Genomic DNA, 26,027 nt, shown 5'->3' with positions numbered 1-26,027 from the left:
GTTTTTTCTCACGTGACCTGTGCTCCTCTGTGTCTCCTGTCTCAGTAGTTTTCCACCACGTGTCTCATTTGTAGCTCCGCCCCTTTCCCAGGTGTTTCCACTTCTAGTGTGCATCATGTTTGGTTAAATAGGTCCCCTGTGCCACTTGTCCCTTGTCGGTCTTTGCACTAACCCCTGTTGTTTATCTCTCCGTGTCTCTTTGTTATTACAGCCTTAGCCCTAGCCCTAGTTTATATCTTCTTGTTTATTTCTTGTTCCTTTTAGTTCCCTGTTTTGTGTTATCTGTTTATTTCTAGTTCCCTGGTATTTTCCTTTGTATATATCCCTGCCCTGTTTAGTTTTGTTTTATCCTCGGTTATTCCTGTTAGTTTCTAGTTTCTTGTTTATTCCTTGTTTATGTTCTTAGTTCTTTTTAGTTCTTCGTTTATTCGCCTCCCTCTTTGCTTATTATTATCATCTCTAGTTTGTTTTGGTTTATTTCGTTGTTACGTGTTTACTTGTCTCTTTGTTTATCTTTGTTATTTATTTACTAAATTATTCGTTTCGCCCTTACCTGCTCTTGCGTCCGCTTTCCTCGTCTCCCTGCCTGGGTCAATCCTGACACATAGGGCCAATACGACCCGGGATCACCACTGCTGTCCATGACAAATTAACATAATAGGAGGGTTAAAATGCATGTTAGAAGTTTCTGAAAAGGTAGCTAATGCGTTGATATTTAAGGTAGACGCTTAAAATACTGTAAAGTTGCCAGTGGATGGCTGTTTGGTATAGGGGTTTTTATAAAGTGGTGTGAATCTAAAGATCTAAAGAAATAGAAAGAATCTCAGTCTATTCTATTTTTGAGTATCTCTTTCCAGTTATGGAGTAAGAAGAAGAAGAACTAGGAAATATGTTCTGAGAACAGGCAGTATTATTTGTCTGCCAGCTGAACATGTTCCCGTTCTCAAAAGTAGCACCATACCAACTTCTTTTGCTATTTTTTTTTTTTGTTTGTTTTTACCACCTTTGCAATTCAAATAAAAGGCGGTGGTGAAATTCTCTGTGGCCACATGTCATTTGCAACTCCCATCACTCTGAGTCAAAAGCACACTGAAATAACATTGTTCATTTGAGTCTAAAAATAAATGACGTTCCAGCCCCCGAAGCTGCGTGAGGCAGACTGTGATGTGAATAGGCTGCGTGTGCGAACGCGTGGCCCCGTAACCTCGCAGAAGAACGAAGGACTTAATGCACTGCGGAGCCACCTACATGAAAGCAGCAGATGACCAGAGGACAGCGAGGCTGTAATTACGGCGTTGTAGATATTAGACTTAGTGACGGAGGTCGGAGGAGGAGAGAGCTCTCTGAAGTCTGAAGTGATGCCGTACCTAATGCAAGTGAATGAAAGGCACGTCGTTCAAGTTCAGCTCCTTTGTTCCGATAAGAAGGAGGCCTCTTAAATTCACAAAGAACATGCCCTTCATTTCATTCCGTATCTAACCTCTGACTCACTCAGACAGGGGGCTGTTATGTTATGAAGCAGCTGTTATTTTCATATACATGTAAATGCCCTCAATATCTAAACACACCCACACACACACACTGACTGTGCAGCTATTGAATAAAGTGCCGTGCTTTTACTGAATATGCCCTTAAACGAAAAGAAAAAAGAAAGAAAAGAAAAGACTTAAAAGCTTCGAATTTATCAAGTAGTGCAACTTTGGATTTGACTTTTTTGTTAGTTGAACAGTTTATAAGACCTGGGGACATTTAAAAGGGTAAACAGGAAAACGGTTGGGTTGCCAGGTCTTACATTGTAAGACTACAGTACTACAGAACCCCCAATGGCAACAACCTCTAATCGTGGTGAATGGTTGTATGGCCAGGATCCTCTCTTTCAGAATACCTGATTATTAATTATTATTATAGTCACCAAAACAAAAAGTACAATTCTAGTCTAAATTCTGTGCACAGTACAGCAGACACTGTCACAAAAGAAGAGCAGAATTGCTGTGTTTAGAACATGACCTGGAGTTGTTTTTTTGAAGTCCTAAAGTTAGGACCACGGCAGTGTGTATGCGTAAATAAATAATCAATATTACATCATATATATTTACCATGATCAATATGTTATCCAGTTTTACGTTATAGTTTATGATGAATTCTTATCAGTGGTTCATATGGAATTGGTAATAAAAAAAAATATTATTTTAAACTATGTATGTGCTTCGTAAGGTTCTGCTAAGTTAGCTAATATGGTTGCCAACCAACAAAATACAAACCATTTTGATATTTTTTGTTACATTAAAAATGTATATAAATTAGGGGTGTAACGGAACAGGAATTTCACGTTTCAGTTCACCCCTCGGTACGGTACGTTTTCGGTACCGTTGTTGGAAGAAATAAAGAGGCTGGGTATTCCATATACACTCACCCTTATTAACTTCATAATAACAATAGAACATCATTATAATCATGTTTTGTTTTTTGGGATGGAATGTTGTAATGGGGCTCGAGCTCTTTTATTAAATGCTGAAAGGGTTCTCTACCACTGTCATCATGAGAGGCTCCATCTTTTATATCTTGTTGGAACAAACAATCAACCTGATTATGGCGCTTTATTAAAAACAGCATTCTTTCAACTGCTTAAAATACAAATATTTTTTTCTAAGCATATTACTAGAGAGAGAGAGAGAGAGAGAGAGGGCAAGAGAGAAAGGGAGAGACACACACACACACACACACAGAAAATAGAGAGACAGAGAGAGGCGCAGTGGGCAAGAGAGACAAAGACAGAGGCTCTGTGACAGTTCTTAAAGAATACACCTACCGTTACACCACTAATATTTATATGATATATATATATATATATATATATATATATATATATATATATATATATATATATATATATATATATAATATAGTATTCTCCCTCACTCATTGCAGCCCACAGCTTGTAGCCTCACCCACTACTCAGGCTTTCGACTGACAAGCAACTGAACCTTGCACCAAATAATTTAAATCACAGGGAAATTTAACAGGGCTACATAATATTTTGTGTTAAATGTGGCAGCTCCAAATGAATAATTATGAAATGGATAAAAAGAATTGAATAGATATAGTAATGGTGACACCCTGAATCCTCAGTGACCGAAGCCTGTAAACTTGTTGTTGTTTTGGTGATGCATGTTTTTTATTGTACAGCGATGATATAAACACTGTGTAACAGTTTTTAATTTACAATAATTACATTACAATGATTAATTAAGTACAATTAATAAATTTACCATCTACCCACCCAGAGAGAGCTCTTTCAGACTCTGGCAGCTGATGACAAGCTGCATGACCAGGATTCGAACCAGCGATCTCTGTAAGAGTAAAATGTTAAAAAACTTACGAGACTCCAAAAAGCACAGTATTCTTATAATGACTGAACTACTACTTTCAACTAAATGATGACAAAAAAAATTGTAATAATAATTTCTCCATTTATGTCTTCATAACCGGTGATGCTCTGCAGATGTTTGACATTTAAAAAGAGCTCCTATGCTCTCGGGCTGTGTTTTTATTTTTTTTGTTATTAGTGTTGTTCCTCATGGCGCTGGCAGGCTTGTCTGATATGCAAGGCCTCTGGTGGGAGAAGCCATTCCCCTCAATAAGCCCCTGACAAGCCTGGCTTGTTAAGAGATTGGCGCAGTGTCTCAGCTCAGTCTCTGGAGTGGCTGTGCACAAATGAGCTGTGGCAAACTTTGGGAAACATCTTCAAGTGCGAGAGTCACGTACGGCGCATGCTAAACAGGATTAGTGGATTCCGAGTCACGACGGCGGACGCAGCCGCCCTCAGAAATCCCGCGTATTTACGGCTGCATCCTACTCCGGCTGCTCTTACGTGTTTTTTTCCCGCTGTTGTTTTCTGCATGCGTCAGTTTCGAATTTGCTTTGCATGCTGCACCATTTGCATATTACGATTTGCACTAATTACAGGCCTCATTAACACAACGTTCCTCCGAGGTTAGGAGCAGCATGCGCTGTCTGCTGGCGTCTGCACGAGCCCGGGAAAAAAAAAATAATGCTCCTGCTAGCCTACTGATGAGGACGGATCCTCACTCCGTAATTACTTATAAAAATGATCAAGTCACAACAAAAACTCCGCAGACATGTTTGAAGGCAGAGATAAAGTAAAAAAAAAAATAAAATGCAAATATAGATTGTAATGAATTAACACTGTTGGCTTGGGAAAACACAAAAGAACGGCTGTAATTAGGCCATGTTTAGACAGCATGGGCGAGTGCTCAGATCAAATTTGTTTTCCCTCCTTCACTTGATTAGATTTTTGAGATTTTTTTTATTTTTTTAAACTCTCTGTTTAACATATGATCATTTGTTTGAAATGGCTGGGTTGCTATGTGAACATGACCTGAATCCCAATCGAAAAGGCTTCAAAAGAAAAGGTCAAATACGTACTGGAGAACTGGAGAGCAGAAAGCTCTGTCTAAATGTTGGCCTTTTCTCCAGCTAATATCCATATCCTAAAGGGGAATATTAGTATTCGAGCATTAATGTGCATCTCAGAAGCACTTTTTGAGATGCGCTTTTCCCCCCAGTACATTTCCATTGCAAAGCACATGATGAAGCACATCAGAGTAAATCGCTGGGGCCGGTGCTCTTTGTTTGCTTCGTGTAAGGTCAAAGAGATAAAGATCTACAGTATTCAGAATCCGAGATGCTGCAGGAGATGTGAAACACAAAAAGGCTCAAACAGCAGCAGAGAGGAACATTCACCCGGGTAAATGTGTGTATGCAATCACAAAATTGACTTTTTTTTGCCTAAATCATTTCGTCGTGATAAAATAAAATCATCTACACCTTCAGTTAATCAAATCATTTGATTCTAAACATTTAGGATAATGTTTTATGTCTATGATTAGTTTCTCAGGGGGATTTCTGTAAAATAGGTAAAACACTTTTCTTGGATGGTCCATTTTATGGCCTCGTTGATGTTCAACTGACATTCAACTAACACTGAATTGAATGTCCATTAAATGTAACTTAACCCTATGTTGAATGTAAATAATTCAAAATAGAACCTAACCATAACCTTAACCCTTAATCAACCCTAAAATCTAACCCTACACCTAACCCTAACCTTTACCTTAACCTAAGCTTAAAATCTAACCCTAAACCCAATCCTAAAATATTAAGATAAGTGTTTGGGTTAGAGTTGAATGTAGGGTTATATTCAATAGAGAATCATTTACTTTTACCTTTTAGTTCATTTGCATTTAATAGACATGTAGTTGAATGTCAGTTGAGCATCAAAGAGGCCATCAAATGGACCATCCAAGTAAAGTGTTACCTAAAAAATGTTTCACACTTCTACTCAGTGATAAAACTCTTGCATCCAGACTGCAACTGAAAAAAGAAAAGAGGACCAGTGAGTTTTTTTGTTTTGTTTTGTTTTCACATGACATCACATTCAGTAGCTTCTCCATGTGCACTCTCTGTTGTGTTTTTATGTGCATTTCCGTGGAAATGCGTGCCCAAAGTATCATTAGTAGCAGTGGACAAATAGCTATTTTAATAAACGTAAGGTGATGAAATGTGATGAGATGTGTGTCCGGACGGTAAAGTAAAAGCAAAGTAAAATGTGATTTAAGCAATTTGAATTGCTTTTCAAGATGGTGTCTACCTTCATTGAACTAATGAATAGGATTCAGGGCTTATTCCTGACTGGTAAGTGATGAGATTTTTACTATAGCTTAAAGTTTACTTCTTATTAATAAAGGCTATAAGCTATACACATTGCATAGGTATTAAGTATTATTATTATTGAGGTTTATTGAGTTGTTCTAGTATGATTTTTTAGCTAAAAAGCTAGGTAGAAATGTTCTACAGTTAGTATCTGTTAAAATATTTAAATGTTCAAAGTTTTCTGTCTTTTTAATCAAAATTTTCCTTTTTTTTTCTCAAAATTAAGGTTTCCAGTTGGTTCTACTGCTTGACTTTATGATAAACTATCCTCCTAAGCTATTGCTAAATTTTATTAACCATAACGATTTTGTTTTTTGTGTTTCTTGAGAAACTTGACAAAATTAGGAGATTATTTTAGAATGGTGGTGATATGATGATTTTTTTTTATGTGTAACTATGTTACAGTAACTGATGGCCAATAAAATCACTTTCCATTAGATTAAATTAACGTAATTAAAATATAAACAGCATCATTATAATTCATAAAGATATAAAAGGTAATATACAAAAAAAAACAGCTTGGCAGTTTGGTTAATCAGATTTTAGACACAAGCGGTAGGGGGGAAAGCGGAAAACGTTTTGGCCATGTCACCAACAACATGGAGGCCTTATTGAATGCTACCCTTCAATCAAATCATTTTTCATTTTATATAGGTGTTCCTTTACTTTTGAGATTATTTATGTTTTCTTCAGCTTGACAGTTTGGCATTGGACATAAAAAAATGTTAAAACAGCTTTATTTCCTACATTGTAAATAAATACTGAAGTCATCCAGACTATAAAGGAACACATAAAGTATCATGTAGTAACTTGTTTCTGAGGCTGGGAACTCTGATGAACTTATCCTGTGCAACAGAGGAAACTCTTGCTCTTCCTCTCTTGGGGCGGTCCTGATGAGTGCCAGTTTCGTCATAACAATTTTGATGGTATTTGTGACTGCACTTAAGGACACTTTTAAAGTTTTTGAAATATTTCAGATTGACTGAACTTCATTTCTTAAAGTATTTTTTTTCTTCACTCAGTTCAGTAGTTCTTGCTTCTCATAATATAAATTAGAACATTACTCAAATAGAGCTATTCGCCAACTCTATATACCAACTCTACCAAAGTTTTCTTTACCATCTGAAGCAATTCAAGTAATTACCTCTTGATAAGTTCAGCACAGCTGTTAACTAAAAGCTGAACATTTCAGGTGACTCTACCTCATAAAGCTGACTGAGAAAATCCAACCAAGATGTGTAATGTTGTGATCTAAGCAAGAAGTGCTGCTTTGAAAAATCTGAAATATAAAACATATTCTGGTTTAGTCAAGTCAAGTCAAGTAGTTTTATTGTCAATACTGCATATGTACAGGACATACAGAGAATTGAAATTACGTTACTCTCCTTCCCAAAAATGATAGAAAGTACAGATAATAGATATAATAAAAGAGAGAATGGGAGACACTATGTGTACAATACAGCAGAGACACAAATAGACATACATGAGACAGAAACAAGGTGCAGTAGTTTGGGGGAGAAATAGATATGTAAATATAAGTAAAAGAAATAAGATATATAATCTAAAAGTGGGAGACACTAAATGTACAAAACAACAAGACACAATAAACATAAGTAAGACGAAGACAACAGTGCAATATTGATGGTGATTGAGATGGAATGACAGTATAAATAGAACCCGTATAACAGTAGTGCAAATATGGTGAATAGCTTAAGTCTGGTAAAGTGAATGAGTGGGTAAAGTACTTAAAGTTCACAGTTTTTGGGAAATGAAAGTGCGTTTTGACAGAGCAAGTATATCAGTAGTGCAGGTATTGGGTGTTTAGTGCGAGTCCGTTTGGAAAGAGTCCAGTACTTTGTGTGTTCTAGTGCAGAGTTTCAGTACTGTATTGGTGGGAGGGTGGGAGGGTCAGGATGCTGAGTGAGTGTGTGCTGGGGGCAGGATTGGGATAGGGGGTAGAGCAGGAAGAGAGTTCAGCATCCTCACAGCCTGATGGATGGGGCTGTCTCGCAGTCTGCTGGTCCTCGCCCCGAGACTCCTCAGTCTCCTCCCTGATGGCAGCAGGCTGAAGAAGCTGTGTAGTGGGTGGGAGGGATCTCCTGCCAGACGGAGGGCTTTTCGTGTGAGGCGGGAGCTGTACAAGTCCTGAAGGGTTTGAATGACTTCATAGTTCATAGTTTGAATGACTTTAGTAATAAGCTAATATGTAGAAGAGGTTCCTGTCAACAGGCTTCTTACAACATTACACCCCTTATCATGACACCAGGTCTTGAGTGTATTACTTCTAAAATCAACAAACCATGTCATTTAAACAGGAATATTAACTGTGTTTGCCCATGATACACATGGACAGGTGGAAAAAAATATCAGTTGGAAAAAAAGGAGGATTTGTTGTGTTTTGTACTGTGCACTGCAGTTTCAGAAGACACGGATGCCTGCAGCCATATTGTTCATTTTTTAGAGTGAGAGAAGATCCTGCAATATCAAAACACTGACCCCCAGATTCAAAAACAGACACAGCCTTTGGGCTTTCATGCATAGTAAACAACAAAAAACAGATACAGCTGTGTGCTGTCAAACAAGCAGGCATATCCTCATCTGTCAAACATTCCCTATCATATCTCTTGTTAGTTTAAGGCCTTTGTTGGCAGTCTGTCTGGTTCTGTTGTGTGCTGAACTGGATTGTACATTTCTGAACAGATTTCTGCATTGTGTTGCGTTGAAACTTGCTGTATATTTAGCATTTTACTGTATAATTAATTGGATTTTCAATGATGCTTACTATTACTTACTATTATGTTACATTTCTTTTAGCAAGATTTTCAAGCAATATGAATGGCAAATTATTATGAATTGAAAAATTAAAATCAGAAAGTAGGGTCAGTTAGGTTTAAAATGCATTTACTTTGACATACAGATAAAAATGATGAGTTTCCTTGATTTTACCAAATTGAAAACCTCTGGAATATAATCAGGAGGAAGATGGATGATCACAAGCCATCAAACCAAGCTGAACTGCTTGAATTTTTGCACCAGGAGTAAAGGCATAAAGTTATCCAAAAGCAGTGTGTAAGACTGGTGGAGGAGAACATGCCAAGATGCATGAAAACTGTGATTAAAAACCAGGGTTATTCCACCAAATATTAATGTCTGAACTCTTTATTAAACTTTATTAACTTTATGAATATAAACTTGTTTTCTTTGCATTATTTGAGGTCTGAGAGCTCTGCTCCTTTTTTTGTTATTTCAGCCATTTTTTTTTTCATTTTCTGCAAATAAATGCTCTAAATGACAATATGTTTATTTGGAATTTGGGAGAAATATTGTCTGTAGTTTATAGAATAAAACAACAATGTTCTTTTTACACAAACATAAATCTATAAATAGCAAAATCAGAGAAACTGATTCAGAAACTGAAGTGTTTTTTTTTTTTTTTTTAGAGCTGTATATTTGATTGCTGATATTATAGTTAGAAATTAACAGGCTATACATTCCCGCATTCAGACTTGCTACGTCTTACACATTAATCTATTCTTGAATCAAGAGGAATTTCTTTGCTTAAAAGGGCAAATTCGCAAGCCAAAGCTGAACATTTATTTCCTAATTATTTAAAACATATCTGCATTGTATATTAATTCTAAAGTCCTCCAAACTATGAAAAAAAAAACATTAAGAATTGTTTATTACACAAACAAAGTGGCAAACAAACCACAATATGTTTTATATTTCAGATTTTTAAAAGTAGGCAGCTCTCGATTAGATGACAGCTTTGCACATCTTGGCTGGATTTTCTCAGTCAGCTTTATGAGGCAGTTTTATGAGGCACAGTTAACAGCTGTGCTGAAATTGTCAAGAGTTAATTACTTGAATTTCTTGTCTCTTAATGTGTTTGAGAGCATCAGTTGTGAATTGTGAAGAGGTAGAGTTACAGGTATACAGTGAATAGACCTATTTAAGTAATGTTCTGATCTATATTTTGGCAAGAACTCAAGTGCAGTCGCAAAGGCCATCATAAACATTATGATAGAACTGGCTCTCATCAGGACCACCTCAGGAAAGGAAGACCAAGAGTTTCCTCTGTTGTACAGGATAAGTTCATTAGAGTTTCCAGATTTAGAAACTGCAAGTTAACAGAACCCAATAAGAGCCACATAAATGCTGACGCACTTAATTATTTTGTCAGCTTTATTTTAATAGTTTAATGTCTATTAAAATGTGTTTTTGAAGCTGTGAGATGAAATGGATATATTTACAAGTTTGGACGCACCTTAAATTCAGTGGCATTTCATTATTTTAAGATGATTAATTTTCTATATTGTCACAACCTTCAGTATTGAGATTGTATTTTTAATTTGTGTTGATATGACAATATCTAAATTTTGGGAGGAAGAACATGTCTGAAGCCCAGCTTTTCAAACAAAGATCCTATAAAATATGATCCCTCTCTCTCTCCTGTTCATGATTCTTTTTTTACAACCCTCCATCACCTCGTTTTCTTCCTTTAACTCTGTTCTATCTATCCTTCCTGATTCCTGACTAATGAGAGAGGGTGGACTTCGTTCCTACAACCAGAAGAAGCTGCCTGAACTTCAGCTCAAAAAGTCTTCTCTGAGTTCTTTCCACTCTTTCTAGGCTCCTTTTTTTGATTATCAAGTGACGTCATGTTCTAGCAAACTAGCAAACGTAACCTTACTAACATTAAAAACTCCATTTGTCAGACCAGCCACTGCCTCCCATAGACTCTTATTTCAGTGACACTCTCTCCCGGACTCTCCCAGTCACGTGCCACTGTGTCTCACGAACTCTCCGTCATATTAATTAGTCTGATTGTTTTCACCTGTTCAGCCCTGTATAAATACCCCTAATTTTCTGATTTCTGAGCCCGTATATTGGCCGTATTGAATCTAGTTTCTAGCTCTTCTACCTTGTGTTCTTTCTATCTTCTCTGCGTTTTGTGTATGACCTCTGCCTGTTTCTTTACTGACTACCGATTTAGCTTAGCTCTTTTGTTAGTTATTGTGTTCTGGTTTAGACCCTTGCCTGTTTTTGGACATTGCTCTCTGCCTTGACCATGGTTTGTGTTGTTGTATCTTCTGCGTATGACTTTCGGCTTCAATCGCTCTGGTACAGTGCCTTGCAAAAGTATTCGGCCCCCTTGAACTTTTCAAACTTTTGCCACATTTCAGGCTTTAAACATAAAGATATGAAATTGTAATTGTAAAGCTCAGTGAGGTTGGATGGAGAGCGCTTGTGAGCGTTTGTGAACAGCAGTTTTTAGCTCTTTCCACAGATTCTCGATTAGATTCAGGTCTGGACTTTGACTTGGCCATTTTAACACCTGGATACGTTTATTTGTGAACCATTCCATTGTAGATTTTACTTTATGTTTTGAATCATTGTCTTGTTGGTCTTTTGCAGACTCCAACAGCTTTTCTTCCAGAATGGTCCTGTATTTGGCTCCATCCACCTTCCCATCAATTTTAAGCATCCTCTCTGTCCCTGTTGAAGAAAAACAGGCCCAACCTTGATGCTGCCACCACCATGTTTGACAGTGGGGATGATGTGTTCAGGGTGATGAGCTGTGTTGCTTTTACGCCAAACATAACGTTTTGCATTGTGGCCAAAAAGTTTCATTTTGGTTTTGTCTGACCAGAGCACCTTCTTCCACATGTTTGGTGTGTCTTCCAGGTGGCTTGTGGCAAAGGCACTGTATGTTGTTGGTTTATACTGCCCTAGTGTTGTTAGCTACACCCGTGCTTGGCTTTCCCTGTAGTGCTGTTACCTTACTTAATAAATTATCTTATTCTAATTTGCATGTGTCTCCCCCATGTCTGGCATTCGTAACAGGATTATAAATGAACTATTCAGTCCACAATGTTCAGTCCACCTGATTCAGCTAAAATAAAATATAATAGACAAAGCAAAATAAAGGTACTGTACTAAAGTTAAATTCATTCTTTCTCACTTCAATTGACTCCATCCTTCCAGCCAGAGCTTCGCTTCACATGCTGCAACTGCCAAGGTATTGAATGCACAATTACTGTATCAACCAGAACCTCCTACACCCTCTTTCAGGCTTTCTGTAGGGGTAGATGGAGAATAATGCACTCCACTGGGTCTTAATACTCTGAAGTCCTGGTTTGAAAAATAAGCCTGGCAGTGTGGGCAGGCATATTCTTGCTCTAATAAAGAGTCTGTAAAAGGAACACATTCTGCTTCAGTCCACATTGATTTCATGCTGGGATGTGACCTCTGCAGTGTGTTCTAAACAAAATCTTTCATTTGATGAGAAAGAGACGTGGAAAATTGCATAGCGCACTGAAAACAGTGAAAAGAAAAAAAGAAAGGGAAAGGTGGCATCAAAGACAAGACAACAAACAAAGCCGTCTGGATAATGAGAAACTTTGAAAAGTAACTGCCACTGACTGTACTGTGTCCAATTATAAACAACTCTAAACTTGTTTTTGCAGGATATTAACAATCCCAGTACAACAGCATGTGATAACCCAGGAGCATGTGTGAGTTATTTTATTTTATTTTATGTCATTTAGTGTAGAAATATGGGAGGTGCTGCTATTTTAGTCTGCATCAGCAAGTCTACAGACACAGGGCTGAACCTGCCGTGACTCTCTGTGCACTTTATACAAGACTGATAATGAGGAGCATTCTGCTATCTGTACAGTCTCCTGGTAAATGTTGGCATTTGGGGATATAGAGGCATCCGATGTACAGTGTACACTGTAAAATATTGCATTGTGTTGCTTACTTATTTACTGTCTCAGTAGTTTTCCACCACGTGTCTCATTTGTAGTTCTGCCCTTCCCCAGGTGTACATTGTTTCCTGTTCCTATTTATAGATCTCCTGTGGCACTTTGTCTTGGTCGGTCTTTGCACCTTCCCATGTTGTTTTGTCTCTCTCAGTGTTTCATTGGTCCTCTTAGCGTTTCTCTGTTCTCTGTTTTTGCATAGCTGTAGCCCTAGTCCCTTGTTCATATCCCTGCTTTGTGTTTAGCTGTTTATTTCTAGTCTCCCTGGTTCCTTGTATATATCTCCCTGTTTTGGTCCCAGTCTCTGTCTTTGTCCCTGTACCCGTCTCTGTCTCTGTTCCTGTCCCTTCCGTTTGTCCAGTCTCCTGACATAGTATTCTATGTCAATTCCAGTAGTCCTGTCTCTTAATGTATCTTTTGAGTCTGTTTTGAGTTTAGTTTTTGTTTGTTTACTTATAAATAAATCTACCTGCGTTTACGTCCGCCTCACGTCCTCCCTGCTGCTGCAAACCTTACAATAGTGCTGGTGTGATTAATCACAGAATTCTATTCTAATTTGATTTATTGATTGACACCATTAGTATTTACATATATTTTCATTAGAGAGATTGAGTGCGTGAGATTAGTGAAATTGAGTGCACCAGAGACACACAGACAGACTGACAGACAGACTGACAGACAGACAGACAGACAGACAGACAGAAGGAGACAGAGAGAGAATTTTGCATTCAGCACAACTGTCACTCGACCCATCAGTGCTGGATGATACATGTAGGTCATTTAAACTCAATCATTAACGTCTGAACCAAAGCCAGGCCATTACTCTTTTAATATCAGCAGTCAGAGGTGCAGGACAGAACTGACAATGAGTCCCACTGTGAGACCCTGCTTTAGCTCACGCTGGCACTGACTCCGGAACAGTCAATAAGCCGAGCGCTGGAAAATTAAAAGAGGTCATTTCTGCTTTTCTACTCTTAACTGGGGGATTAACATTTCAAGCACATTTCTCTCAAACTGCCGTGTGCATTCAAATGAGACAGCCTGCACCATAATAGACTTCCTGCAGCTCTGTACTGAAGAAACAGCACCTAGTCTTCTTGCTAATATAGTGCTGCGTATAATATATTTACTCTGAGTTTCTTGTTTGTAAAGATATTCTATATACCATATATACACTTTATTTTGTTGTTGGTGATTATGGGGTACAGCCAATGAAAACCCAAAAGTCAGATTAGAAGAAAAGTCAAATTAGAATATTATATAAGAGCAACTGGTACTTTTGGCAGTGTGGGCAGTGCGCCAAGTCCTGCTGGAAAATGAAATCCGCATCTCCATAAAAGTTGTCAGCAGAGGGAAGCATGAAGTGCTGTAAGATTTTCCGGGAAAACAAAACTGCACTAACTTTAGACTTGATAATAAAACACAGTGGATCAACACCAGCAGATGACATGTCTCTCCAAACCATCACTGATTGTAGAAACTTCACACTAGACCTCGAGCAGCTTGGACTGTGTGTCTCTCCACTCTTCCTCCAGACTCTGCTCCCTTGATTTACAAATGAAATGTAAAATTTACTGATGATCAGTGATGGTTTGGAGAGACATGTCATCTGCTGGTGTTGATCCACTGTGTTTTATTATCAAGTCTAAAGTCAGTGCAGTTTTGTTTTCCAGGAAAATCTTACAGCACTTAATGCTTCCCTCTGCTGACAGCTTTCATGGACATGCAGATTTCATTTTCCAGCAGGACTTGGCGCACTGCCAAAAACACCAGTTGGTCTTATATAATATTCTATTCTTTTGGGTTTTCATTAGCTGTAAGCCATAATCATCAACAATATAAGACATAAATGTTTAAAAAATCACTTGTTTGGTGATGTAAGGATTGGACGGTGCTGTTGGTCTGCTTGTCTGTCTCATTACATGAAGCTCTCTATGCTCTACTGTTCCTAAACTAATCTGGAATATTTAAAAGTGAGAAAATGTCCAATTTTTTTCTCTAATCTTCACGATTGTGTCCCACTTGTTGTTGATTCTTTACAAAAAAGTGCAATTTCATACATTTGTGTTTGAAGCCTGAAATGTGGAAAAAGTTTGAAAAGTTCAAGGGGGTCAAATACTTTTGCAAGGCACTGTATGTATTGACTCAGCCACATTATAAATGAAGGCCACCCTTCATTTACTCAGAGTTTAAATACAGTTAGTTAGAATAGCTAAAAGTGTAAGCAATCTCCTAATATAAAGTTTTTTTTTACTAATAAAAGCACATTCATTTATTAGAACTTTAGAACACATGTCAAAGCTGAGAGCCATTTAGGAAACATTCAGAAACAGCAGAGTTTCTGTTTGGCTCCAGCATGATGGTGTCACTAGTCATGAAGAGAAAAGGCCAGTTCCTGCTTCACCTGCCACCCACAGCCTCTGTTTAATCCATCATACAGCATTGTAACAAGCGGAGCTATTCTCCAAATGGCTGCCTCGTCGTTTGGCCTTTAAAGTCAGCACTGTCTGAACATGGGCAGCAGAGTTTGTGCTAACACATCACAATGTGCCCAGATCCATTTGGGAAAGCCACCCTAACAAACAGCAATAAACTGAATAAAGGTGTCAAAAAATATTCTTTGGAGTGATGATACTGAACCATGTTTTTGTCCCCCAAAGAACCTTTGCATAGATGATTTATTAAAAACTCTAATTTCAGAGGAACCCAAAGACCGCATAATCAGCTTACTCATAGGGCCCTATTTAAGCAATCTATAGGCGAGCCATCAACCGTGCACCACAAAGCTTGATTTAGGGAGTGCAAGTGTGTCTTTGCTATTGTAACGACGAGAAAAGTATGCTTTGTGCAGCTTGAAACATGCAAAAGGTAGTAGTATCTCATGATTTTAGGATGTATCTTTTTATATATATTAAGGAAACATGAGTTTAAGCGCTAACAGCTATTGTCCGCAGAGCTTCAGCCAGTATTTTATTATTTGAACTGCTCAGTATGCCACAGAAATCTGTGTTGGTTTTAGCCTCCGAATCTCCCCACCGCCATTCCTCTTTTCCACACCCCGGTATGCCGAGTATAGAGAAATGGAATGCTGAAGCCAACTGGCTTTTTTCTGTTGAACAGGTAATCACTAAGCTTCAGTGAGGTTCACTAACCATAGCTGGGTAATTTACCACCATCACTAGTGCAAAAGAGATGGACCTTTTGGACACTGGAACGTATATATATTCGCTAATTAGGTACAGAGCAAGTCTTGCCATCGCTTACCACTGTGTGTCAATCTGGCAACCCACTTGAGCTTCGCGTCAGATGAGGAATAAACAGGGCAGAAATTCTATCCAGTGTCGAATGGGTACAAGAGACTCATTTCCAAACACTGAATAGAGTTTTCTGCCCTACCCGTTTCTCCCCAGGCGCAACGCTCACGCAGGTTGCCATATTGACACACAGTGCCAAGCAACAGGGAGGAATGGGTAGAGCAGTTAACGTCGGATTTTGGTGTGCAGGTTCTTCTGCCCTTTGAATTCCTTCTCTAGGAGAAAGTCACCTATTTCAAATTTATTTAGAAAAGCCCTAAGAATAATATATCAGGAATAAAACATGAAATTATGAATAAATAAATAAATAAATAAATAAATAAAATTAAAACAGATACACATATTATGATAATATGTTTTAAGGGGGCAAAAATAAAGCCAGCATGCTGATCCTTAATTACTATGTTTAATTATTTATTTTTTTTCTAAATTGTGAATTAATACTAAAGTCATCCAGACTATGAATGAGCACATACAGAATAATGTAGTAAATTTAAAAGTGTTTCTGAGGCTGGTAACTCTGCAACAGAGGTAACTCTTGGTCTTTCTTTTCTGTTGAGAGCCAGTTTCACCATAACGTTTTTTTGTTTTTTTTTTGAATGACTGACCTTCATTTCTTAAAGTCCTTTTTATCTTAATTTCTTTTAGAAAGTAGAAGTGCAGAAGCGTTGCGCCGTTAACATAGCAAACCGTCAAAGTCAGAGCACATCTGGCTCTTTAAGGGAATAACAAATGACACGCTGATTGGTTTATTTCATGTTATGCCTAAAACACACCCATGATTAATAAGGGAATTAGTACGTGCCTTTTGTGTGTTTTGAGCAGCTCAAGACATACTTTTTCAGTCGTTATGATAGCAAAGACAAACACTGACATGCCCTAAATCAAGCTGCATGCTGTGTTGTTGATGCTCACCTCTAAATCGATAAAACAGGCCCAAAGACTTCCAGTCTCAGACGTTTTATTAGCATCTCCCATGTTGTGTAGTTGAAGCACTTGTTTTATCAGATGAGCCGCTCTGGGCCTCACAATTTGTTGATCTAAATTGTTGGGTGTGTGACAGACAGTTGCTTTGACTCACTGTATCTGCAGTGAGCCACTGTGAACCGCAGTGAGCCGCTGAGCTCCGAGTGCCTATTGTTAGCTCGCACTCCTGGGCCCACGAGTGTCTGCAGCGAAGCAAGCTTAATTACGACGTTATGTTAAAGGAATTGCTGGTGTACACGAGTGAATCATTGTAGCCTGTAGCACTGGTGAGGTGTGAAAATTGCTCTTCTTTAAAGTCTCAGCTCTGTATCTGTAATTATTGCTTCCCTTGTGAGCACTAATGTTTCTAATTAGTCAGTCTTGCATTTTCTGCCTCATTACGATTATTGAACACACAGCATAGTGGTACGGCCTGCGTGATATTACACTGTTGATATTGAGTTATCCCTCTTTTGTACACACAGTCATTTCGGGGTGGCTAGTGATGTAGAACAGGGCTTACATGGCAGTTTTTAAATGTATAAATCGACCAGTTATTTAAGATATATTAATTCTTGTTGTTTGCCATTTGATGTCAATACCAACAATTTACCCTTGATCCCTAGACCTGTCTAAAGATGTATTTATGCTCAGAATGAAATACTATCTGTTCATTTCATCATATATCTGTGCACATCCTCTGAAACCTTACAGACACTGATGAAAAGGGAGCAATACCACTGGATATCCAGGGGGCAGTGTTGCCAATAATATAAGTAAAATATGATGACCACTGCTGAAATGACGTGACAAAAAAGAAATTATGTCACTGTGTGGCGAGACCTGTGAAGTTAAGCTAAGTAAACAAAACTGTAATATAAAAAAATAAAAACTTTTTCTTTTAAAGTCAAACGAGTGCTGAATGTTAATCTACACAGATTTCTCTCCTGAAAACTATTTATTTGGGTGAGTAAAGTGCTTCCATTTATTTACAGTAAGCTTAGATTTCCAGGTTTGCAATAAGGCTAGCCTCGGTTAGCGGCTAATGCTGCCTCACAGTGCTACACTGAGAAACCCTGAGTGTTCCCTGAGGTAAGACAGGGAAACATTAGCTTGGAGTTTGTTCCATGTAGTTTGTTTTAACATGGTAAACACACAGGCTATAGGCCGATAATTCTCACCTCTGAACAACGAAAGAGCTAGCACAGTTAGCGGGTGATGCTAATGCTCCAGCAATGCTAGCCAGGGTTAGCAGCAGGCTACAGGCTGATAGTGATCACCTCTAAACGGTGGAAGAGCTAGCGCTTAGCGTGGTTAGTGGCTAATGTTAATGCTGCTCCAGTTTTGAGTCTCGGTGCTGGAGAAACTTTAATGAAACTCCTGTATAACGCTGTACTTTAGCAGAATGGCTTTACTGCTCCTTACAACCTGACGGCGCACCGGTGATTTTTTGGGATTAAAAAATTTAAATATTTCAATTAAGTGTGCCTTATAGTGCAAAAAAAAATGTACATAAAGAGAACATAAATGAGCTCTCAGACTGTTCCCATGCAGCACTCTACTGTATTTTAGGCATCAAGATTTTTGGAATAATTCAACTTATTGACATGCCAAACATATCCTATTATCAATCATTTACGATTCATTAAATTGTTGTCAGTGATGTGCAGCAAAGTGGTAATAATCATAAGAGTATCAAATAGTCTAAACTAGTCAATATAAGGGGTTTGTGACGAGATCTCATGCCGCAAGATCTCTTGGCAAGATTAAAATGGCAAAATATTTAATATATTACTATATTAATATATAATATACAATATACTATATATTACTCATAATGAATGTAAAATTGATTGACATCTATTACAAGGTGATTACTTTTAAAATATTTAAAAATTCACCTGCTGTTTTGCATTGAGTTTCAGTCAAATAAAATTTTAGCAATCATATATCTTAAGTATGAAATATGTCTCCTCTCATCAAATGAGATTAGAGATTAGATAGGATTGTCATTTTTAACCAGAACTCAGACAATTGCAGACGTAAACAACAGTGTTTAGTAGCAAAAGCGGCAGTACAGAGAGTAGTCGAACAAAACACAGTATATACCAAAAAACAGATGCATACAGAGAAAAACATACTGTAACGGGGTACACAGTCCAGGGTCTAATACGGGCAGGGCAATTTCAGAGATAAGGCAAAAATCAGAGTAGAATAAACAGTCCAATGGTCAGAAAAATACGAATAAAGCGGAAAAACAGGGCAGGCAAAAATCGAAGATGGGTGTACACGAAAAAAAATTTAATACACGGAGTAACAAAATATAGGTCAGAGAAACGCATTGTAATGCAGGACGAACCAAACAATACTAATGCTAGTAATTTGGAGAATTACTTCCTGGAAGAGTCACATGATCGCCAGAGTCTCTGTGTGGTGTGTTCTGGGTATTGTAATCTTGCGGTGCATAATCGCAAATAGAGCTGAGTGTGGGGGAAACGAGAGCGCTGACAGCGCCAGGCGTGACAAGGATAAAAAATAATTTATTTTGTGGTAAAGCTCACATTTTATAATGTTTTATAGACACTCTGGTATATAGTTCAGATAATATACAAAAATAAATTCAAACCAATTTAAACTTTTAAGCTTTTGAGAGTTGTTTTACCCTGTGGGGTAAAATGTGTTAAAATGCATGATGAGTTACATAGAGTTAATATATGACTTTATACAGTTTTAAATTAACTCCAACATTTTAACTCTTGAGGTAGAGTAATTTTAACACTATAGTGAGTGGGACCATATGTTATCTAGGACAGTGTTAAATTCAACTGTTGTGTCAGTTTCAGTTTTACTCTGCAGGATCCTTGCATCTTTGCTTGTGAACCATCCAATCCAGAAGTTCTTAATCTTTAGAAAAACAAAAAGCATGATCTATGCTATTAGCTTCTAAAGAAAGCATTTATTCTTCTATTATTACTAATACTTATTTATTTTGAGTGTTTCTGAAAGTATTTCCTTGTTAGTTTAGCTACTGATAAACGGAAACCACATTTAACCCTTACCATTTCCAATGAACATCACTTGACTGGGCCTTAAAGGTTGGAATAGTCAGATGTAGATAAAAAAATTAAATATCCTACAGTATCAGCCTCTAGTTTTTAGACTAGAAGACAGACCTGCAGAAAACGTTAAGGATGTTTTTCAGTGCACACTGCTCTGAAAAACGCTGCCTGGTGGTGCACATTGACCCAGCTGTGTCCTGTAGATGATGGGTAACAGAAAGGCAGCGAGGGCACCGCAGAGGCCTGTGCCCACGTCTCCAGATCTTATCTCTAAAGCCGCCTGACATCCAGGCCCTTATCGATCCACAGTGTGGGAATCTGAAGATGCTGAAGGACCACCTATCTGGACTGGAAAAAGAGAAATAGAGAGAGAGAGGAGGAGGGAAAAGAAAGGAGAGAGAGATGCAGAAGCTGGAAGACTAAACCGTGCTTATATAATAATACCCAGCATTGTATCTTAATTAGAAGAAGCAGGCGTGTGCAATGGTTCCCCCTGGTCCTCCACTGACTCAGCGCTAGTGCTGTTAGCAGGTGCACGGTTGCCTTCAGTCTCCACAGGCGATGCACTGCTCATTATTGTACAAATTCCTCATAATCTGCAGAAAAACACTGACAGTGCAAATGTTCAGCAGCACTGCATTAGTAGACAATGTATTAAATAATTAACTGATACCAAACACATGTACTCGGGGCCAAGTTTGAGTCACTCTCTTTTGGCAAGAACTGCACATCCTGACTCGAAAACAAACAGCACAATTAAATGCAGTGACAGCTTGAGTTCCCCCTGACAAATCAGTCGTGCTCACGCTGGAGCTGAGTACAAATTAGCACATCATTTATACATTACTGTCACTGCTGAAGAAAAAAAAAAGAAGAAGAAATAGAAGAAGAAGAAGTTGAGTGAGTTTTGAGAGAAGAGCTCGGAAAGTCCATGATATTCAGATTCAGCATACTTATACTTATTATAATACGAAAAATAAGTAGCTCAGCACTGGAAAACATTTAGCTTTTAATACAGCCCCATTGGGAGGGTTTTCGAGCACGAACGGCCTGTTTCAGATCGTGCCACAGCATCTCAGGCAACTCCAAAACCTAGATTTTCTTTTTTTTAGGCTATTCAGAGGTGGACTTGTTTGTGTTTGTGTGCTTTGGATCATTGTCCTGCTGCAGAACCCAAGTACGCCTGAGCTTGAGGTCTATTACTGCAAGTTGTCCAGGCCCTGATGCAGCAAAGCAACCTAAGACCATCACATTACACTACCACCACCACGTTTTACATTCAGTATGATGCTCTTTTTCTGAAATGTTGTGTTACTGAAGTTTTATGCCTGATGTAACGGGACAAACACCTTCCGAAAAGTTCCATGTTTGTCTCGTCATTGTAAAGAATATTTACCAAAAGTCCTGGGCATCATCAAGATGTTTTTTGGCAATTGTGAGACTAGCCTGTGTGTTTATTATGCTCAGCAGTGTTTTTTTGCCTTGGAACTCTCCAATAGATACTACTTTAGACCAGTCCTTTTCTGATTATTGAATCATTAACTCTGACCTTAACAGAGGCAAGTGAGACCTGCAGTTCTTTAAATGTTGTTCTGGGTTCTTTTGGGACCTCCTGGATGAGTGGTCCATTCCCTTTTGTAGTAACTTTGTTCAGCCGGCCACTCTTGGGAAGGTTCACCAGTGTTCTATGTTTTCTTAATTTTTGAATAATAGTCCCAAAGCTTTAGAAATGCCTTTGTAATCTTTTCCAGACTAATAGATAATTAATTATTTATTAATCTGTTTTTGAGTCTTTAAAACGGGTCATGATGTGTTGCTTTTTGAGATCTTTTATCTGAATCATGTTGTCAGACAGGTTATATTTAAGTGATTTCTTGATTCTACAGGTCTGGCAGTAATTAGACCTGGTTGTGTTAAGTAGTGATATTGAACTCATCTTTCCAAAAACTGTGATTAATTTAAGTTAATTTATGGGCTTGATTAGTTTGGATATTTATTTTTCTCTCCTAATAAAGGAAATCATTATTTTAAAAGTGCTTTTTATATTTACTCAGATTATTTTGTTTGATTTTAAAGTGTGTTTGATAATATGAAAAATATAAATATTAAATGTTCGTGAAGACCCTTTTTAACGATTAATTAATTATTCTACGTTAAGCTGCACTTATTGCAAACACAGATGTGCAAACATATTTCCAATAAACTAAGTTAAAAAGCTAAGAGCTGAGTGCAATCACTTTCTCTGAGTGTGTTTTCAAATTTAGTAGAAGGTCTTCTATGGCCAGAAGAGACAGTTACTTCAATAAAAGCAGGATAAAACGTTTTTTTAATAGCCTTGGTTTCGGAAGAAAGAGAGAGACCTTCAACTTGGTAAAATTTTAGAAAGAGATTGCCCTGATCCAGAGTTCTAACCAGGACAAAGAGACAGGAACGCACCACTACAGTGGTCAGGTCATTACATTGGTTCCAAATCAGCTAGAGAATAAATTCACAAAATTTAAAATACTGCTCCTCATCTATAAATCCCTAAATGGATTAGGACCAGTTTACTGAATCTGTAAGAAGCAGTTTTGAAGTGACTCTGTAAGTAAAAGGTTTAGTTGCTATTGGTTGTTTTCCATTTCTAACAACTGGCTGAATTCTGTTCAATAAGACCTAGAAAATTATTTTTTTTTAACAAAAATTGCTCCACCCCTTTTTCCCCAAAAATGTAAAGAGTAAAAGTATGATAAAAAATGCTAAAAAGGTGCCAATTATGATTATTAATGGCATTTTCACACCTGTAGTTCTTTTCTCTGTTCCGAATCAGTTGATGAGTTCATTTAGTTGGAGCGTTTTCTCCCTTTGTTTGGTTTGGTTTCACACAGGCATAAACCTAAACACACCAATATGTGCACCAATAAACCACGCGAGCAGGATGTGTCCTCTGATTGGTCAGAGCTGTCTGGCGTGGGAGTAAATATAAATATATGAAAAAAGAAGATTCTGTGTGCTTTAAACTGAATGATAAAACGCTTTGCTTTTAAACACAGTGTTTGGATGTGCAGCACAGTTGGACACATAGTTAACCGTGTCACGCAGCTGTGAGCAGTGAACGCAGCACAGACCGCATTCCCATGAACAAAGTGTTTGTTTGTAGCTGTGGTAATTAGCATTATCTGGTTAATATATCAGATTAAAGTGCACCTTATCAACAGTTTTGGGGTTTTTATCTGCACCCGTGTGTGATTCCTGTTTTTACACCTGCTCAATCGAACCACACTAAAGTTAAAAAACCAGAGCTCGTTTTAACCGGACCAAATAATGCTGGTGTGAAAACACTTTTGGTTCCCTAAAGAGACCTTACCAATGTTATTTTTAGAGTTATAAAGTGGTTTAGACTGCAGAAAGTCTTTAAGTGAACTTGCATCCACAGTTAATCCTGTTGGATGTGGTTGGTCCTTCTTGGTGGTATGCTGACATTACCCTGGATACCGTGGCTCTTTATGCATCACAAAGACTTTCTGTCTTGGTCACAGATGCACCAGCAAGACGTGCACCAACTATTTGTCCTTTTTTGAACTCTGGTATATCAACCATAATGTTGTGTGCATTGCAATATTTTGAGCAAAACTGTTAAAGCTCTTACCCTGCTAATTGAACCTTCACACTCTGCTCTTACTGGTGCAATGTGCAATTAATGAAGAATGGCCACCAGGCTGCTCCAATTTAGCCATGAAACCTCCTACACTAAAATGACAGGTGTTTCAGTTTCATTGTCCAACCCCTGTACTTTGCTGAAATGTTCTCCACATTTCACAATCATGCCTGTCTTCACACTGTTCTGGAATCTTCTCTATATCCTCACTATTCTCACCTTTCCTCCATGTTCTAGGACTCTATAACAGTGAAAAGTCATGTTCACAGCATTTGGTTCAGCACTGGTTCAGGTAAAGAAGGCGTTAATGGTCCTCCAGCTCTCCGTTTACTGGAATGAGGACATTTTTTATTTGGACTAAGGTGTAGAACAATGGGCATCTCTGTGGTACGCTCTTACTGTCATCGTATGGCAGGCTCCCGTTGAGAATAATGCTGGAGTTTAAAACACATTATCTCAGCAATTGCGAGCGATTCTTGCTTAGGCCCATGCTTTCCAGGCTTTCAGCCTCAAGGCCATTGAGAACATCGCTGTGTTTCCCATAGTGTGTGTTTCTCTTTTGCTGACCCAGTGGGAAATGAGGAAAATAGCCATTTTACGCGACAGGAAAACAATACGGTGACAGGCTGGCGTGGTGGCCGTCTTGAGTGTAATATATTTATTTATATATTTACTTATTTATTTTGCTGAAATGAATTTTACTCTTCCACAGAGTAAATATTCTCCATTTGTCATGGCTGGACAGTACTCAGACACATAAAGATGCAGTGTTAAGAACTTTAGTAAATAAAGTTGAGGTACAGAGAGTGGTCAAAACAAGCGGGCTCAACCGCGGTAAACAGCAAAAAGAGGGAAGAGGTCAAGGTTCATTCACAGCAAGGCGATACAGTAGGGCAGGCAAAAATTGAGTTGAAAATGACCAAACTAACATGGCAGAATATGGATTTACAGAACTACAAATTACAGTGAGGTTTCTACTGCTCTCACTGACGCAGCTCAGGGATTATGTCACACGCAGCGCCGTGCGCAGTGCCCTAGTGCCTGTAAATCTAATGGTCCAATGAAGGTAATTTAAAAACCAGGACATTTCCTCACTTTTTGAAAAAAAAAAAACCCGGGATAGGACGTGAAATACGGACGTTTGGTCACCCTAGATTGATCACAGAGAACAACACTGCATGTCTCATATTTAGAAAAAGCACACAACACTGTGCCTTCCTGAGGTTGGTGTTGCCAACTCCTCAGTAAGGAAAGTAGCTATTGGCTGTTCTAAAAGTCACTAGAAGTCTCTAAATTATGCCATCGCCTAATTTGCATAATATATGTTTTTGAAGCTGTAAAGGATTAAGGTTGTGGGAGAGAAAAAAGTAAACTGTTCTTTGAAATGATTTGAGAAAAGAAAACATGCTGCTTATTCCAAAGAGCTTCAAGGTCGCCCGTCTTCAATCTGGTTTGTCTTTTTTTTTTACAGTATTTACTCCAATATTTGTTCAATGAGCATTTTATGAATGTGAAATATGCTCACCCAGACCTTGAGCCAGAGAAGAGCACCTTTTATCTAGCACATTTAGTGATCATCATATGTGGGCCTCTAAGCATTCTTATGAGCTTAAAGAAATTATTCAAATATTAAAATGTTTTGGCACAAAAATTCACTCATGCGGGGCACTGAGTAGTCCAGTCCAGTGGTCTATAGCGTTGCCACTATTATTAAGAAATCCCGGGTTTGAATCCCGGTCATGCAACTTGCCATCAGCTGCATGCCAGAGCCCCGAGAGAGCACAACTGACTTCATATCAAAAGCAGTTGTTCTTGTACTGCATTTTTAAAAGTCACAATGTTGTAAAATCTCCCAAATTTTACTGCTCTAGGATGTTTTAGAAAATATTTATGGTGTCATATTTTGCGCAGGACGTCTTCATAAGGGTCTTCTTAAGAAAAATATAAGTCTAAAAAACAATTTATTTTTAAATGTTTTTTTTTTTTTAAATGTAATGTATTTTTAAATGTAAAAAAGTTTTTAAATCTTATAAAAAATAAAATAATATTAATATGATAATAAATAATATGATTGGGAAATCGCTGGGTCGAATCCCGGTCATGCAGCTTGCCATCAGCTGTTTGCCAGAGCCCTGAGAGGCTACTCAACATTGCTGCATCAGACCGTGGCTGACTTCACATACTACTGTACATATCACAGTCTTCTTTTTACAGTGTATTTTTATTTTTGTTTCAGAGGGACTGACTGAGCCGTAGCACGGATCACTCAGCACAGAAAAGATAAACTTTGCCAGGGATTACGTCTGTCTGAGGCACACTCGTCCACATCTCCCGAGGCGATCTTTATGGGAGACTGGGTGAGGCTGGGTGGGGAGGGGTCTGCGTGGTGGTGGGATAGCTGGCAGAGAGAGAGAGAGAGAGAGTGTTTTTTTGATGAGACAGAGGAGCTGAACCGCCCTCACATCTCCAGCAAGCAGCCGCTGCTTTCAAGCGCCGAGATGAGAGGTTGAGCCCAGCTGAAGTGACAGCGAATCGGGGAAAAGCTCTTCTG

The sequence above is a fragment of the Astyanax mexicanus genome, chromosome 18, assembly GCF_023375975.1.
Source record: "Astyanax mexicanus isolate ESR-SI-001 chromosome 18, AstMex3_surface, whole genome shotgun sequence".
NCBI classification, from domain to species: Eukaryota; Metazoa; Chordata; class Actinopteri; order Characiformes; family Acestrorhamphidae; genus Astyanax; species Astyanax mexicanus.
The sequence above is the reverse complement of the archived record's forward strand: the minus strand, read 5'-3'. Positions refer to the sequence as shown.